Source organism: Lampetra planeri, chromosome 59, assembly GCF_965212315.1.
Source record: "Lampetra planeri chromosome 59, kcLamPlan1.2.h2, whole genome shotgun sequence".
Taxonomy (NCBI): domain Eukaryota; kingdom Metazoa; phylum Chordata; class Hyperoartia; order Petromyzontiformes; family Petromyzontidae; genus Lampetra; species Lampetra planeri.
Genome location: NC_136165.1, coordinates 3315983 through 3333340, shown reverse-complemented (window position 1 = coordinate 3333340; position 17358 = coordinate 3315983). Strand labels below are relative to the sequence as shown.

At 45.2% G+C, this 17358-nt stretch overlaps 3 non-coding genes across 3 annotated transcripts; all 3 read right to left on the bottom strand.

Moving 5' to 3' along the window:
• Positions 1 to 7964: 7964 nt before the first annotated feature.
• On the bottom strand, positions 7965 to 8037 carry TRNAG-CCC (transfer RNA glycine (anticodon CCC)). The gene has a single exon. It is a non-coding gene; the product is annotated as a tRNA-Gly (tRNA).
• Positions 8038 to 8811: 774 nt separating this feature from the next.
• On the bottom strand, positions 8812 to 8884 carry TRNAG-CCC (transfer RNA glycine (anticodon CCC)). Its single transcript has one exon. It is a non-coding gene; the product is annotated as a tRNA-Gly (tRNA).
• A 606-nt stretch (positions 8885 to 9490) lies between these two features.
• TRNAG-CCC (transfer RNA glycine (anticodon CCC)) lies at positions 9491 to 9563 on the bottom strand. Its single transcript has one exon. It is a non-coding gene; the product is annotated as a tRNA-Gly (tRNA).
• Between the last annotated feature and the right edge of the window lie 7795 nt (positions 9564 to 17358).

The window sequence follows — 17358 nt, the reverse complement described above, 5'->3', positions numbered from 1 at the left end:
CGAGAGGACTCTAGCCGCCAAGCATATAAAGGATTTATAGTGAAAAACTTTGTTTTTACGGGTTCATTTTTATTATTTTATTATTTCCCTTCTACGTGACTTTACCGAAAGAACCAAGAAGATGATTATGATGATTATTATAAATATATTCTGACAGACGTGGGGAGTGCAGGCCCTCTGATACAGTATTTACAACCGGATTCGTCACTTCATGACATGACACCAACACCACAATTGGAAGTGGGGGCGGGGGGTTGAAGAAAATAGTTTCAAACGAATCAAAATTACTTTAGGAGAGTGCCCACGTTTAATTTATTGCAACAAATAGAAAAATTGCCGTAATGTTTTGTTGTCGTTAATGCTTCCATTGCCAGAGACAAACGTTTAATTATTTTGAAGTGTATGATTTTCTTTTGCGAGAAAACAACAAAAATGCATCAACTCCCCACAATTTTAACCCAATTGTCCGATTGGTGTCCAAAGGGCCAACATGTCCTCGCAGATTTCTGTCGGAGCACCGCAACCCTTTAATGTCAGAGGAACGTGCTCGTGGAAGTGGATATCACAGAACCACAGTGTGAGGTCTCTACGCAGGCAGCGTGGCTTTCCCACCCGCTCTCAGTTGAACAAACGATGCAGCACATTCGTCAATAACACTGAGCTGCCTTTAAAGAAAAATCTACGTGATGTTTTGTGGCAATGGCACCCGCAACGCTTGTGACGAAACCAGGCAATCTTATATATAGGCACTCCTCTACTTGCGAACGAGTTAAGTTCCATGCCACTGGTCCTTCACGTTCTGCAGATGTAGATGCCACTGGTTCTTCATGTTCTGAAGATGCAGATGCCACTGGTTCTTCACGTTCTGCAGATGTAGATGCCACTGGTTCTTCACGTTCTGCAGATGTAGATGCAACTGGTTCTTCACGTTCTGCAGATGCAGATGCCACTGGTTCTTTACGTTCTGCAGATGTAGATGCCACTGATTCTTCACGTTCTGCAGATGTAGATGCCACTGGTTCTTCACGTTCTGCAGATGTAGATGCCACTGGTTCTTCACGTTCTGCAGATGTAGATGTCATTGGTCCTTCACGTTCTGCAGATGTAGATGCCACTGGTTCTTCACGTTCTGAAGATGCAGATGCCACTGGTTCTTCACGTTCTGCAGATGTAGATGCCACTGGTTCTTCACGTTCTGCAGATGCAGATGCCACTGGTTCTTTACGTTCTGCAGATGTAGATGCCACTGATTCTTCACGTTCTGCAGATGTAGATGCCACTGGTTCTTCACGTTCTGCAGATGTAGATGCCACTGGTCCTTCACGTTCTGCAGATGTAGATTCCACTGGTTCTTCACGTTCTGCAGATGTAGATGCCATTGGTCCTTCACGTTCTGCAGATGTAGATGCCACTGGTTCTTCACGTTCTGAAGATGCAGATGCCACTGGTTCTTCACGTTCTGCAGATGTAGATGCCACTGGTTCTTCACGTTCTGAAGATGCAGATGCCACTGTTTCTTCACATTCTGTAGATGTAGATTCCACTGGTTCTTCACGTTCTGAAGATGCAGATGCCACTGGTTCTTCACGTTCTGTAGATGTAGATGCCACTGGTTCTTCACTTTCTGCAGATGTAGATGCCACTGGTTCTTCGCATTCTGCAGATGTGGATGCCACTGGTTCTTCACGTTCTGCAGATGCAGATGCCACTGGTTCTTCACGTTCTGCAGATGTAGATGCCCATCTATTGCGCGGCGGTTGACCTTATGATTCTCGGTCCGAACAGGCAACTGTACATACGGGACAGGTTTGTTCGTATCTCTGAAAGTTCGTAAGCGGAGGTTATAAATTATATATTTTTTTATTTTGCCAGGTAAGGCCCACTGATTTTTATAGCTCTTTTTTTGAGAAGCGCCCTTGCCGCAAATGATGGCTCAAAGAAGTGGCTCATCGCGTGGATATTTATAGCAGCCAAATACTCCAGAACGCACGTCGATTAGCAATGTGGAGGGAAAAGCCGGAGGTCCTGGAGAAAATCCACGCGACCGCGTGGAGAGAGACGCGCAAATTCCCAATGTACCGCAGCAGGCGTCCAATGTTGGGCTCGAACCCACGACCTCCCGCATACCAGGCGATGTAGTAAACATCGCACAGAGGTGGCAATGTGCAACATTGATTCACCGTCGCACGGCGATTAAACAAATACGTCACGGTTCAGGGGTTTGCAATTCAACTACGGGATTATTATTTTTTTTTACGTATTTTTAACATTGCTCCTCCATTAGAGGGCTCAGCCAAGGGACAGCTGCAGACTCAGCGGCAGTGTCTCTGACAGGCGGTAGCAAATGCCGTGCAGATGGCACAAATATCACGAGGGTCTAGTGGGAGTTGATCGGCAAAGTACCACTAAGTGTACCCATAACCTCCCGGGTTGTGGACCGATGATGATGATGATGCCTCTTAGTGGCGTTGCTAGTGGGTCATGTGAACTCATTATACACATTGCAATGTACTCTTTGTTTTTTCGGTAAAGTCACGTAGGTAAAAAATAAAATAACTAAATGAAATCACGACGTTTCGGAGGCAACACAAGCTTCCGTTTTCAGGTGGAACCGTTACAGCCAAAGTGACTTTAGCGAAAAAACCTACGAGTATGAATCCTTGCAGTCACGAAAGCTTCAAATCGAGTACATTGCAATGTCACACACAGCGAGTCTCCTTATCAATCTACTGCTGGATGAAGGGCGCCCCACCCCCCCCCACACACCGTGTCGGTCACGAGGGTCGTTTGGCCATACTTCACCACGTTGGTTAGGGCGGGCTGGTGTGTGAGGGAGAGGGGCAGCCGAGGAATGGTTTAGCAGATTCGTCGGCACGGATGTTGGCCATGCTCTTAGGTTTTTTCCGGTAAAGTCACGTAGGTAAAAAATAAAATTAAAATTTAATAAATGTAACATTATTACTTTCATTAACTTTTAACTTTTAATATTATTAATTTTATTAACTTTTAATTTTATTTTTTACCTACGTGACTTTGCCGAAAAAACCTAAGAGTATGAATCCTTGCAGTCACGAAAGCTTCAAATCTAGCATTAATGCCCTCTACGGGGAGGAATTCCACCTATCTGTTAGAGTTTTTAACAGACAACGAGACAAGAAGTCACAGCTTCTCGAGACGCTGGCCTTCCTCAAGAGATACACTTGATGCAGTAATTTTAGCTGTGACGGTCCCACCTGATGACGGAGAAATGTGTTGCCTCCGAAACGTCGTGATTTTTTATTTTTTTATTATTATTTTCCCATCATTACTTTTATTAACTTTAAATTTTATTTTTTACCTACATGACTTTGCCGAAAAAACCTAAGAGTATGGATCCTTGCAGTCACGAAAGCTTCAAATCTATAATGTTGGCCATGGTCCGGAATTGAAATCGGGTTGCCAGGTTCAAAGCGCATTGCGCGAGCCACTTGCCTCCACTCCCCGCACAGACATGTACACATTTATACATTGGCGGGGGGGGGGGATGTTTGTAATAATAACAATGTATTAATATTACACGTAAGTGATGAACTTACATTTTTAAAAATTTTATCTTACGTTTTTTTACGATGGGTGGGACGATTACACAGCAGCGATGCTCATCACATTCCACAAAAAACCGCGTTTTGAAAATTAAATTTGGTTGACAGATTTAAATATATTAAAGTGTTCTTATATATATATTTGTTAAGCATGCGGACGAATGATAGGAAATCTATCACTGCCGCGGGAGTTTCGCAACGACGACAAAAACTAAATCCGCGACGCGTGGCGGATCTCAAAGCATCGATTCTCAACATCACTGACCAATGAAACCTCGCCGTGTTGGTCAGAGAAATTGATGGAAACAAAAATTGCACCCCACGCCGAACTTTGGGGATCGATAAACGACGGATATATGATTCCACCCACACCCTGTTATCAGTCCCAAGGATCAACAACACGCGGATTTTCTCGCTCTCGGTATCAACGACGTTTTATTGCACCCGGGGTCACGATTAAAGTGATCCACTCTCGCTGGGCCTGGTCAATCCACGCAACCAAAAACCGCTGTATTCCACCGCCGGTTGAATCGACAATTGTGTTTCTCAATCGCCGGTGGTGATGGACGAAGGGAACCCAGAGAGTGAGGACTGTGCCGCTGATTTTATTTCGATTGTTTTGGCCGCTAACAAAAAAATGGCTAAATGGTGACCATATTCTTAGGTTTTTTCCGGTAAAGTCACGTAGGTAAAAAATTTAAATTAATAAAAGTAAAATAAAAATTACATAAAAATCACGACGTTTCGGAGGCAACACAAGCTTCCGTCTTCAGGTGGAACCGTCACAGCACGATAGCTGTATCAAGTGAGAGAAATTACAAGAACACAGTATTTGTATATATACTGGTTGAGGGTGGGAGGAGCCAAGGTAGGCCCTGGATATTATTTTTTTTGTGAGGTTCGGTGCGGCTGAAGCACGCTGCTAGGAATGAGCCTTTGTTGTGTAAACTAGATGCGGATGATGTAAAGGTGCGTGTAAAAGGGACTGAGCCTTTTTGTTATGTAGAGATGATGCGGCTGAAATGGTGACCAGCCACTTATCGTGGCTGGTCACCAAACAAGAAGCTCAGAGCTCCGTGGACTTTACCTGTTGATATAAAATAGTTTAGTTTTATTTGTGTGTGTGTGTATGTAGATTGTTTTTTTATTATTACACCCGTGGCACTGTTTGAGTGAGCCACTGTCGCTGTTGGCCGGGTGAATCCACTCGCAAAACCCTCCCCTCCCCAACCGGTGAAAGGACAAATTTGAAGCTTACGTGACTGCAAGGATTCATACTCTTAGTTCTTTCGGTAAAGTCACGTAGGTAAAAAATGAAATTTAAATAAAAAAAAATTAATAAAAAATCAAATAATATAATGTAATAAAATAAAATATTTTTTATTAATTTTAATTTCACTTTTTTACCTACGTGACTTTACCGAAAGAACTAAGAATATAAAGGAAAATGTGTTTATTAATCACCAAAGCCCTCACCCCCACCCGCCCACCGGCATACCCCCCCCCCCCCCATTGCCCCCATCAAAGGATTTAATTTTAAGCGGCGAGCTAACGAAGAGAGACCGGAAATCGAGGATGGTGACGCTGATTTTATTGAGATTATTTGGCCGCTAAAAAAAATGCCCACGTGGTGATGAGCCAATTCTCGTCCGTGGTGCCGTTCGTGGCCAAGGCCGCTTCTGAAAAAGACTCTAATAGCTCCAGTGGGTTTTACACGGCAAGATAAAATAGTTTCGTTTTATTTGTATTTGGGTTTTGCTTACCATTCCTATGCTTTGCACTCCGATCGTGTTTGTTGTTGGAACTTTCTGTAGGAACAAATTACGAGCTTCATATTTTGATTTGAAGCTTTCGTGACTGCGGGAATCTCCATACTCTTTGTTTTTTTCGGTAAAGTCACGTGGGTAGAAAAACAATAGATCACGACGTTTCGATCGCGACACAAGCTACCGCCATCAGGTGCGACGACCACAGCTAGAAAACAACTGCTGAAGAAACTGCTGAAGCGATGCGCTATCTTTCAGAGTCGGGGTATTTTATTTATACTGCAGGAGTTTGTTTTTGATAATTGTTTTTTTACCCTTCAAACATTATGGCTGCAGGTAGTGTGCTCTATGCAAACATGACTCCTTGTAAAAAAGGTGTCAGTTTTGTTGCCAGTAAGAAGGGTAAAAAAACAATTATAATATTTTTTACTGGCAAATGAGGTTCCAATGGTGTAAATGCTTTACCCCGAGCTCTCATACTCTGATGGTGCATTGTCTTTGAGTTGTGCGCCTTTTGGCGTCATCTGGTCCAACCCATGTGAGACTAGGCTCTAAGGAAAGCTGTCTCGGGTGTGGACCAATCAACTTCAAGGACAGTGCATACATTATCAGAGTTGTGTGTTTTGTTTGCATTATGGCTGCAGGTATTGTGGTCTATGCAAACATGACTCCTTGTAAAAAAAAGGTGTCAGTTTTGTTGCCAGATAAAAGGGTAAAAAAACAATTATCATATTTTTTACTGGCAAATGAGGTTCCAATGGTGAGTTTGTTTTTCTTGCTCTGGTTGTCCCACCTGATGACGATTGCTTGTGTTGCGATCGAAACGTCGCGATCTGTTATTTGTCCACCTCCGTGACTTTACCGAAAGAACCAAACAGTAAAAGACCATCTAGATTTGAAGCTTTCGTGACTGCAAGGATTCATACTCTTAGGTTTTTTCGGTAAAGTCACGTAGGTAAAAAAGATAATAATGATAAAATAATAATAAATGAAATAACTCAATTAAATCACGACGTCGTGACGGTCCCACCTGAAGACGGAGACTTGCGTTGCCTCCGAAACGTCGTGATTTATTATTTTATTTCAATGATTATTTCTATTATTTTTATCATAAATTTTTACCTACGTGACTTTACCGAAAAAAACCTAAGAGTAAGTAAAGCGCTTCATAGCTCATCGGATTCCTCCCGCAGTGTAAATAAAATATAGCGACTCTGAAAGATAGCGCGTCGTCCCGTCGCTTAAGCGGGTGCGGCGTTGCGCTGGTTTTAGACAAAACACAGGGAAGGAGGGAGGCAAGCAAGGAAAGAAAGCTCGATTCAAAGCTCCGAGCTGCGTGTGAAATTAAAACGTTGAAGTGTTCTGTCCCGTGGCGAGAGAGCCGCTACCACCACCATCAATGACTTGGACATTGCACCTCGCGCGACTATAAAAACAAGAAATAAATAAAACTTCCCCGAAGAAACACGCGATTAGGCTGTTTAGATGATTTTGGCTGCTATAAATGTCCAAATGATGGGTCACTTTGTCCAGCTATCATTTGTGGCCCGTCGCTTTAAAAAAAATATAAGTTAATATCTCAGCGGGATTCGCCTGCTAGTTGTATTTGTGTGTGTTTGGGTGATTTTATTCCAAATCTGAAGTTTTCGTGACTGCAATGATTGCTTCCGAAACGTCGTGATTTATATTGTATTTAATTTTATTTTATACCTACGTAACTTTACCGAAAGAACCAAAGAGTTTGGGTGGTTTGTTTACTTTTCTTGAACTTTGCACCCCTATGGTGTTTTTTTGCACTCTTTGTTGTTGTAAAGCTTTTAACCCGTGCCCCGACATCTGTGAAAAAAAGAGCTTCATGGCTCATCGGATTCCTCATGCAGTATGAAACACGCTTTTCGGATTCCGATTTTGAATTAGGGTTGCAAAAAATTAACCCGTAAAAACAAAGTTTTTCACTATAAATCCTTTATATGCGTGGCATCGGTTTTATTTTATTATTAATTTCTGTTTTTTCTTGAGTAAGAGTTTCATGTTTATCACATTGGTATTTTAAATTAAATATGAATTTATTTTTTCCTAAAAAGTGTAAAATTTTGGAAAAAAAATTTCACGAAAATAAACTGTCACGCACGAGTCTGTGTGCAAAATGTCAGCTCGATTGGATCACGGGAAGTGGGTTAAAAAACGACCGAAAGATTTGCACGGTCGGAAGCGCGCAAGCAAGCAAGCAAGTGAACTTAATATAAAGAATTTAACAAGTAAACCCGTAAAAACAAAGTTTTTCACTATAAATCCTTTATATGCGTGGCGGCTAGAGTCTTCTCGTCCTCTGGCTTGAGATGGCTGCCACCTATGGGTCAGATGATTGGCTGCCAGTATTAAGCAATTGGTAATTAAATATTTAATTTGTTTTCCCTAAACAATGTAAAATTTTGGGAATTTTTTTTCACGAACATTAATTGTCTCGCACAACGAGTCTGTGTGGAAAATGTCAGCTCGATTGGATCACGGGAAGTGGGTTAACAAGTAAACCCGTAAAAACTAAGTTTTTCACTATAAATCCTTTATATGCGTGGCAGCGAACTTAATATAAAGGATTTAAAAATATATTCGCCTGTGGAGGACGCGGGGATCGATCCCGCGACCTTTGGCATGGGAAGCGAAGGCGCTACCAACTGCGCTACTCCGCCACGGCCTGTGGAGGGGTTACGCTCTGGGCTCTTATACTGTGACGTTCAGCCAAAGCGATGAATGAGTTATATTTGAATATATGTAAAATATTATTTTTTTGCCTAAAAAGTGTAAAATTTTGGGAACTTTTTTTTCACGAACATTAATTGTCTGGCACAACGAGTCTGTGTGGAAAATGTCAGCTCGATTGGATCACGGGAAGTGGGTTAAAAAACGAGCGGAAGATTTGCACGGTCCTTAGCAAGCAAGCACGCTAGCAGGCAAGCAAACAAGCACGCAAGCAAGCAAGCAAGCGAACTTAATATAAAGGATTTAAAAAACGACCGAAAGATTTGCACGGTCGTAAGCAAGCACGCAAGCACGCAAGCACGCAAGCACGCAAGCACGCAAGCACGCAAGCACGCAAGCACGCAAGCACGCAAGCACGCAAGCACGCAAGCACGCAAGCACGCAAGCACGCAAGCACGCAAGCACGCAAGCACGCAAGCACGCAAGCACGCAAGCACGCAAGCACGCAAGCACGCAAGCACGCAAGCACGCAAGCACGCAAGCACGCAAGCACGCAAGCACGCAAGCACGCAAGCACGCAAGCACGCAAGCACGCAAGCACGCAAGCACGCAAGCACGCAAGCACGCAAGCACGCAAGCACGCAAGCACGCAAGCACGCAAGCACGCAAGCACGCAAGCACGCAAGCACGCAAGCACGCAAGCACGCAAGCACGCAAGCACGCAAGCGAACTTAATATAAAGGATTTAAAAATATATTCGCCTGTGGAGGACGCGGGGATCGATCCCGCGACCTTTGGCATGGGAAGCGAAGGCGCTACCAACTGCGCTACTCCGCCACGGCCTGTGGAGGGGTTACGCTCTGGGCTCTTATACTGTGACGTTCAGCCAAAGCGATGAATGAGTTATATTTGAATATATGTAAAATATTATTTTTTTGCCTAAAAAGTGTAAAATTTTGGGAACTTTTTTTTCACGAACATTAATTGTCTGGCACAACGAGTCTGTGTGGAAAATGTCAGCTCGATTGGATCACGGGAAGTGGGTTAAAAAACGAGCGGAAGATTTGCACGGTCCTTAGCAAGCAAGCACGCTAGCAGGCAAGCAAACAAGCACGCAAGCAAGCAAGCAAGCGAACTTAATATAAAGGATTTAAAAAACGACCGAAAGATTTGCACGGTCGTAAGCAAGCACGCAAGCACGCAAGCACGCAAGCACGCAAGCACGCAAGCACGCAAGCACGCAAGCACGCAAGCACGCAAGCACGCAAGCACGCAAGCACGCAAGCACGCAAGCACGCAAGCACGCAAGCACGCAAGCACGCAAGCACGCAAGCACGCAAGCACGCAAGCACGCAAGCACGCAAGCACGCAAGCACGCAAGCACGCAAGCACGCAAGCACGCAAGCGAACTTAATATAAAGGATTTAAAAATATATTCGCCTGTGGAGGACGCGGGGATCGATCCCGCGACCTTTGGCATGGGAAGCGAAGGCGCTACCAACTGCGCTACTCCGCCACGGCCTGTGGAGGGGTTACGCTCTGGGCTCTTATACTGTGACGTTCAGCCAAAGCGATGAATGAGTTATATTTGAATATATGTAAAATATTATTTTTTTGCCTAAAAAGTGTAAAATTTTGGGAACTTTTTTTTCACGAACAATAATTGTCTGGCACAACGAGTCTGTGTGGAAAATGTCAGCTCGATTGGATCACGGGAAGTGGGTTAAAAAACGACCGAAAGATTTGCACGGTCCTAAGCAAGCAAGCAAGCACGCAAGCAAGCACGCGAACTTAATATAAAGGATTTAAAAATACGTGGATCTCAGAGTCGATGGCGTGCCATTTTGATTTCGCATTGGCCAACGTTGATTTAATTTATTTTATTTTCTACACACGTGACTTTACCGAAAGAACCAAAGAGTATGAATACCTGCAGTCACGAAAACTTCAAAGTCTAGATTATCGCTCGAACGTTTAAGAAAATTAAGTGGGTTAGGGCAGGCTACGTCACTGGAAAGGGATGATGATGGGTGTGGGGGGTGTGTGTGGAAATATATAAATATTTTTGAAGGAACAATAAATCCACAGCGCCAGCGATCATCTGGTATCGTTCGGAGCCTCGCCTCTCGCCCCCCCTGACTGAACACCCACCCACGGCGAGCAAGATAAGGCTTGTATGGGTGCCCTTCACGGCGACGGCGGGGAACAACACGGCCACGCGATACGCTCCACGATCCATCTTGTTCGCAATTACTCATTTAGCCGAACCAAAAGCGCGGATGGCAAAGGCCAAGGCACTGGGGGGTGGGGGGATGGGGGGTTTAGGGACCCACATTGCCTTGTGTGTCGCAATCTCCGGAGACTCGTGTGACCCGAGGTTTTTGTCTCCTTTTCCATCTTTCTCTTCCAATTCCACAAAGGCAACGTTGGAACAAAAGACACAAGTGCGCTTGTGTTGGTGGTGGGTGGGTGGGTGGGTGGTGGGGGGATTTTTTTTAAATTGGGGCCAGGCTCGGCTACAATTGCCAGACGGCTTCATCAAATGTCGAACAAGCCGAGAGACGGACGACCAGCGCCGGCCTTAGCGGTGGCTAGGAGATGTTAATTACCTCACTCGGTATACAGGAGGTCGTGGGTTCGATTAGAAAAACGAAACTGTTCACGGACATTTTTTTTTATTTCGCCAAGTAAGGCCCTCTGAGCTATCTGGCTCTGTATCAGAAGCGAACTGACCAACAGACATGATAGCTCAACGATGTGGTGTATCACGTGGAAATGAACAGCAGCCGAATGCTCTAAAGTCTAAACGAATGTTGATTCTAAACGTGGATTGGAAAAACCAGGAGGAAAATCCACGCGACCACGCGACCACGGGGAGAACACGCAAACTCCAAATATACAGCAGGCACCAGGGTGGGGATCGAATCCACGACCTCCTTTGTACCAGGCAAGGTAGTTAACATCTCATAGCCACCGTGATGATGATGAGAGAGACACGCACACTCCAAATATACAGCAGGCGTCAGGGTTGGGATAGAACCCACGACCTCCTGTGTACCAGGCGAGGTAGCTAACATCTCATAGCCACCGTGATGATGATGAGAGAGAGAGACACGCAATCTCCAAATATACAGCAGGCGTCAGGATCGGGATAGAACCCACGACCTCCTGTGTACCAGGCAAGGTAGTTAACATCTCATAGCCACCGTTATGATGATGAGAGAGAGAGACACGCAAACTCCAAATATACAGCAGGCGTCAGGGTTGGGATAGACCCCACGACTTCCTGTAGACCAGGAGAGGCAGTGAGCATCTCGCCACCGTGTCATCCCAGACCTTGACGCCAGTACATTTCGAATTTGCATCTCTCTCTCCCCGTGGTTGAGTGGATTTTTCTCAGGTTCCTCCGGTTTTCCCCTCCACATTTTAGAATCAACATCACCGCGCGTTTAGAGCATTTGGCTGCTGCTATACATATTCTTACGGTTTTTTTCGGTAAAGTCACGTAGGTAAAAAATTAAAATTAATAAAAGTAAAATAAAAAATAAAATAACAATCACGACGTTTCGGAAGCAACACAAGCTTCCGTCTTCAGGTGGAACCGTCACTATCGTGTTGTCACGGTTCCACCTGAAGATGGAAGCTTGTGTTGCCTCCGAAACGTCGTGATTTTTATGTTATTTTTATTTTACTTTTATTCATTTTAATGTTTTACCTACGTGACTTTACCGAAAAAAAACCTAAGAATATGAATCTTTGCAGTCACGAAAGCTTAAAATCTAGAATTAATGCTGCTATACATTTCCACGTGATAAGCCACTTCGTTGAGTTATCATTTGTGGCAAGGTATCTTCTTAAAAATAAAAAATCTTTCAAGCTCAGTGGGGCCTTCATTTGGTCAAAGAAGAAAATAGTTAGATATGTCGTGTAAGGGCTTGCAGAGTGGCAAACCCTCTTCAGAAATAACTTAATAGATCACAACCCGAGTCTCACGGCTCTTGAGTTGGAATAGCGCGCTCGAACAAAAAGCTGCACAGCGCATTGGGACCTTACCTGGTACAATATATAAAACATAATTTCTTTACACTATGAGACCTCCTTTACCAGTGGCAAAATATAGTAATAAGTTTTTACCCTTTCAACTGGTACAAAAACTGACACCTTTATGTAAAGGGTCATGTTTGCAATAACCACAACATAACCAATCAACTTCAAGGACAGTGCATATCATTATCATTATCAGAGTTGTTTCTTTTTGTTTGCATTTTGACTGCTTGTGTTGTGGTTATTGCAAACATGACTCCTTGTATAAAGGTGTCAGTTTTTGTACCAGTTGAAAGGGTAAAAACCTATTACTATAATATCTTTAGTTGAATAGCTTTAGAGTGCATGGCAGGTGGCACTGAGGGTAGGATAGTGGACGGGTCGATCAAGGCGCGGTCACGTGGCCCACCCAGCCTCTTTTGGCAGAGGTTCGCGGTTCGAACCCCATCGGCCGCCCCGGTCATCACTGCCTTGCGGTGGCGGTGTTGTGGATTCATTGATTCACGGTTTGGACGTTAAAGGTCCCGCGACATCGTTCGAAATCGACCGGCCGTTGCTGTGTGTGCCGTCATCGTGGATCACGTTTGCCTAAATTTTTATTATTTCCCCTTGCCAATTACAGGGCTTTAGAATCGACTTTGCGCATTGCAACCGTGGCCCAATGCTGTGAAGCTACCGCAGGCGGCGTCTGCGAAGCACGGCACCTTCCGTGATAGCCCTGGTGCGATAAAGAATGGTGCGACTAATAAAATGTATTTCGATTTAAAGCTTTCGTGACTGCAGGGATTCATCTTCTTAGTTCTTTCGGTAAAGTCACGTAGAAGACCAGGTCTGTCGGGGAGACAGCGTCTGATGCTGTCTCCCCGACAGACCTGGTCTTCACCTGAGGACGGCTGCTTGCGTTGCGGCCGAAACGTCGTGAGAATTATTTTCTTATGTTTTATTTTTATTATTTTATTATTTCCCTTCTACGTGACTTTACCGAAAGAACCAAGAAGATAATGAAACGTACTCGGGTAATAGCGAATGAATGAAAGGACGGATGATGGACCGTTGGTGCAGTGGTTCAAACGCAATCGTGCTCTGCTAACCCCGGCAAATCCGAGTTCAATTCCCCCCCCCGGCCGCGAGCGATGGCTGAAGCGCTTCTGTTCGGGTTCAAGCGCGAAACGTTGCGCCAGTGGTGTAGCCGTCGAGTGTGTAGGCGGTGCAACTGCACCGAGCGTGCCCCCCCTCCCCCCATCGAAGGGCCCAGGGAGGGCCGGGGTCCGGGTGGGGGGGGGGGAAGATTGTCGGGTGTGGGTAGGGAGGGGCAAATCATTCCTTGCACCAAAGCCCATGGCACTGTGATACACCAGTTAATAAAAAAAATCAAACACTTAAAATCGAGGATAGTAATTTTTTTTCGACAATTTTGTTGTTGTTGTTGTTGAAAATGATATATATAAAAAAAATCAAACACTTAAAATCGAGGAGCGTAATTTTTTTCGACAATTTTTGTTGTTGTTGTTGTTGAAAGTGATATATATATAAAAATCAAACACTTAAAATCGAGGAGCGCAATTTTTTTTTTGGTCAAATCTTTTGTTGTTGTTGTTGTTGTTGAAAATTATATACAAATTACGTAAAAATTATATTTAAAAAAAAGCCATTGGTTACGGAGGCGGGAGACGCAGCCGTTCTCCGCGCGCTTTGCCCAGGTCCACATTCGGGCGTTGTTTGAAGTCGCACGGAGTGTACCCCTCGCTGTGAATGTAATGAGTGGTGCACGTCTGCGGAATAGCGCCCATTGTTCACGATGAACAAATAGCAGGGGGTTCTTCTTCCTCCTCCTCCTCCCGGAACACGATTACACGTTCTACGGGCGGACCCTTCATGAGACAAAAATCACCCAATGAGGATTAAATGCCATAGACCGCGTGGAGGAGGATGAGGCGGCGGCGGTGGCGGCTGGCGTAGCAGCTTTGAGTGTTCGCTGCGTGTGTGTGTCCGTGTGTGAGTGTGTGTGAGTGTGTGTGTCCGTGTGTGTGTGTGTGAGTGTGTGAGTGAGTGTGTGTGTCCGTGTGTGAGTGAGTGTGTCCGTGTGTGTGTGTGTGAGTGTGTCCGTGTGTGTGTGTGCGTGTGTCCGTGTGTGAGTGTGTGTGTGAGTGTGTGTGTCTGGCCAGGCTGGTGTGTGAGTGTGTGAGTGTGTGTGTGCGTGTGTGTGTGCGTGTGTGAGTGTGTGTGTGAGTGTGTGTGTGTCCGTGTGGTAGTGTGTGTGTGTCCGTGTGTGAGTGTGTGTGAGTATGTGTGTGCGTGTGAGTGTGTGTGAGTGTGAGTGTGTGTGAGTGTGTGTGTGCGTGTGTGTGTGTCCGTGTGTGAGTGTGTGTCCGTGTGTGTGTGTGTGAGTGTGAGTGTGTGTGAGTGTGTGTGTCCGTGTGTGTGTGTCCGTGTGTGTGAGTGTGTGAGTGTATGTGTGAGTATGTGTTTGAGTGTGTGTCCGTGTGTGAGTGTGTGTGTCCGTGTGTGAGTGTGTGTGTGTGAGTGTGTGTGTGTGTGAGTGTGTGTGAGTGTGTGTGTGAGTGTGTGTGTGTCCGTGTGTGAGTGTGTGTCCGTGTGTGTGTGTGTGAGTGTGAGTGTGTGTGAGTGTGTGTGTCCGTGTGTGTGTGTCCGTGTGAGTGTATGTGTGAGTATGTGTTTGAGTGTGTGTCCGTGTGTGAGTGTGTGTGTCCGTGTGTGAGTGTGTGTGTGTGAGTGTGTGTGTGTGTGCCCGTGTGTGAGTGTGTGTGTGTGAGTGAGTGTGTGAGTGTGTGTCCGTGTGTGAGTGTGTATGAGTGTATGTGTGAGTGTGTGCGTGTGTGTGAGTGTGTGTGTGAGTGTGTGTGTGAGAGTGTGTGAGTGAGTGTGTGTGTGTCTGTGTGAGTGTGTGTGTGTTGTGGGGAGCGGTAATGTAGCGGTTAGCGCGCTGCGCTATGAATCTGGCGACCCGGGTTCGATTCCCGCTCACGGCCAACACCAGTGACGATTATCTGAACCGGTCCTGAGAGAGCACACGGAACAGAAGCCTGCCAAAGTATGCAAGAGAATCTTCTTGGTTCTTTCGGTAAAGTCACGTAGAAGGGAAGTAATAAAATAATAAAAAATAAACATATTTTATTATATTAAATTATTATATTATACTAGCAGAAGTACCCGGCGTTGCCCGGGTGAAAAATATATTTCTTAATAACCTTACATATATACACAGATGGGCTGTTACCCCTGCCCCCCCCCCCCCCAGCCACGATCTCCTCGGCCGCTGTGCAGTAATATGTACGGCCTATAGTGTGGTGGGGTGTCGAGGCCTAGTACCGTGCAGAGCCTCCGGCCTCGCCTAAATTGCCCACCCAGCTGAGGCTTGGTACTGGGGCCGTTACCCCCCCCCCCCCCCGCGCTACAATAATACTGTCTAATCGCTATAATTTTATTATCTACCGACCCTATAATAGTAATTGCACACATTGGGGTGGGGGGGGGGGAGTGAAGAGGACGTGAAACTTTGATGAATTTACCTCAGAGTCGCGTGTTAATGCGTGCGCATATTTTTAACGGGAATTAAAAATGGCGTCCACGCCGCAGCGAATGCGTCGCTACCCGTTGCCAGGGGCAACCGCCGTGGAAAACCAAACGGACCAATCGTGTCTCGCAAATCCCTCACATTTCGTCCAATGAAACTGTGTATGGTCCGGCGACACACAGACAGACAGACACACAGACAGACAGACAGATTTGCGATTTTATATATATAGATTATTATATTATATTATTATATTTTATTATTTTATTATGTTTTATTTTTTTTTATTTTATTACTTCCCTTCTACGTGACTTTACCGAAAGAACCAAGAAGATGAATCTTTGCAGTCACGAAAGCTTTAAATCGAAATTTATGCAAGAGTAAGGAAGAATTTGTTAGTGGGGGGGTTTGGTGGGGGGTGGGTCGGTGGGTGGTTGGTGGGGGTGCTGTAGTGTAGCGGTCAGCGTGCTGCGCTACGAAACTCCCGGCGAGCCCAGTTTGATTCCCGCTCACGCCTCTGATGAAGCACGCTTGGGCTTCGTACGATGTGGCGAAATAAGTTCGACGTAAATTTCGATTTGAAAGCTTTCGTGACTGCAGGGATTCATCTTCTTGGTTCTATCGGTAAAGTGACGTAGAAGGGAAATAATAAAATAATACAAATTAAACATAATAAGATAAAATTCTCACGACGTTTCGATTGCAACACAAGCAATCATCATTTATTATTTTTCGATTTAAAGCTTTCGTGACCGCAGGGATTCATCTTCTTGGTTCTATCGGTAAAGTGACGTAGAAGGGAAATAATAAAATAATACAAATTAAATATGATAAAAATTCGCACGACGTTTCGATTGCAACACAAGCAATCATTATTTATTATTTTTCGATTTAAAGCTTTCGTGACTGCAGGGATTCATCTTCTTGGTTCTTTCGGTAAAGTCACAGACCTATTCTCCACCTGAGGACGGCTGCTTGCGTTGTGGCCGAAACGTCGTGAGAATTATTTTATTATGTTTTATTTTTATTATTTTATTATTTCCATTCTACGTGACTTTACCGAAAGAACCAAGAAGAAGAGCTGTTGTATTTAATTAGATTAATGCAACAAATGAAATCAGTGGTGGTGAATGGACACGGATGAAATAGCTGACGCTCGTACCAGCTCAAGCGAGGGGAACCGTTGCGCAGAATTCAACATCGAACGAGGCTTTGCTGTGATGGATCTTGTTCATATTTACTAGACAATATTTAATATTTACAAGCCGGATTTCATTCAGAGCCGGGCTTGACAGCACATCCAGACTAAACAGCTCCACTTTCAATCGATACAATTTGGGTTTTATCATCACGATCGTCGTCATCAGCCGTGATCAATCCACTGCTGCAGGATGGCTTCCGCGATCTTATGATCCGCCCCAGTGCCTGCACGCAAGACGATTTCATCGCGAACTATGCTGATCCTCGCAGCAGCAGCAGCAGCGGCAGCAGCAACAGCAGCAGCAGCAGCAGCAGCGGCAGCAGCAGCAGCAACGGCAGCAGCAGCAGCAGCAGCAGCAGCGGAAGCAGCAGCAGCAGCAGCGGAAGCAGCAGCAGCAGCAGCAGCAGCGGCAGCAGCAGCGGCAGCGGAAGCAGCAGCGGCAGCAGCAGCAGCAGCGGCAGCAGCAGCAGCAGCGGCAGCAGCAGCAGCGGCGGAAGCAGCAGCGGCAGCAGCAGCGGCAGCAGCAGCAGC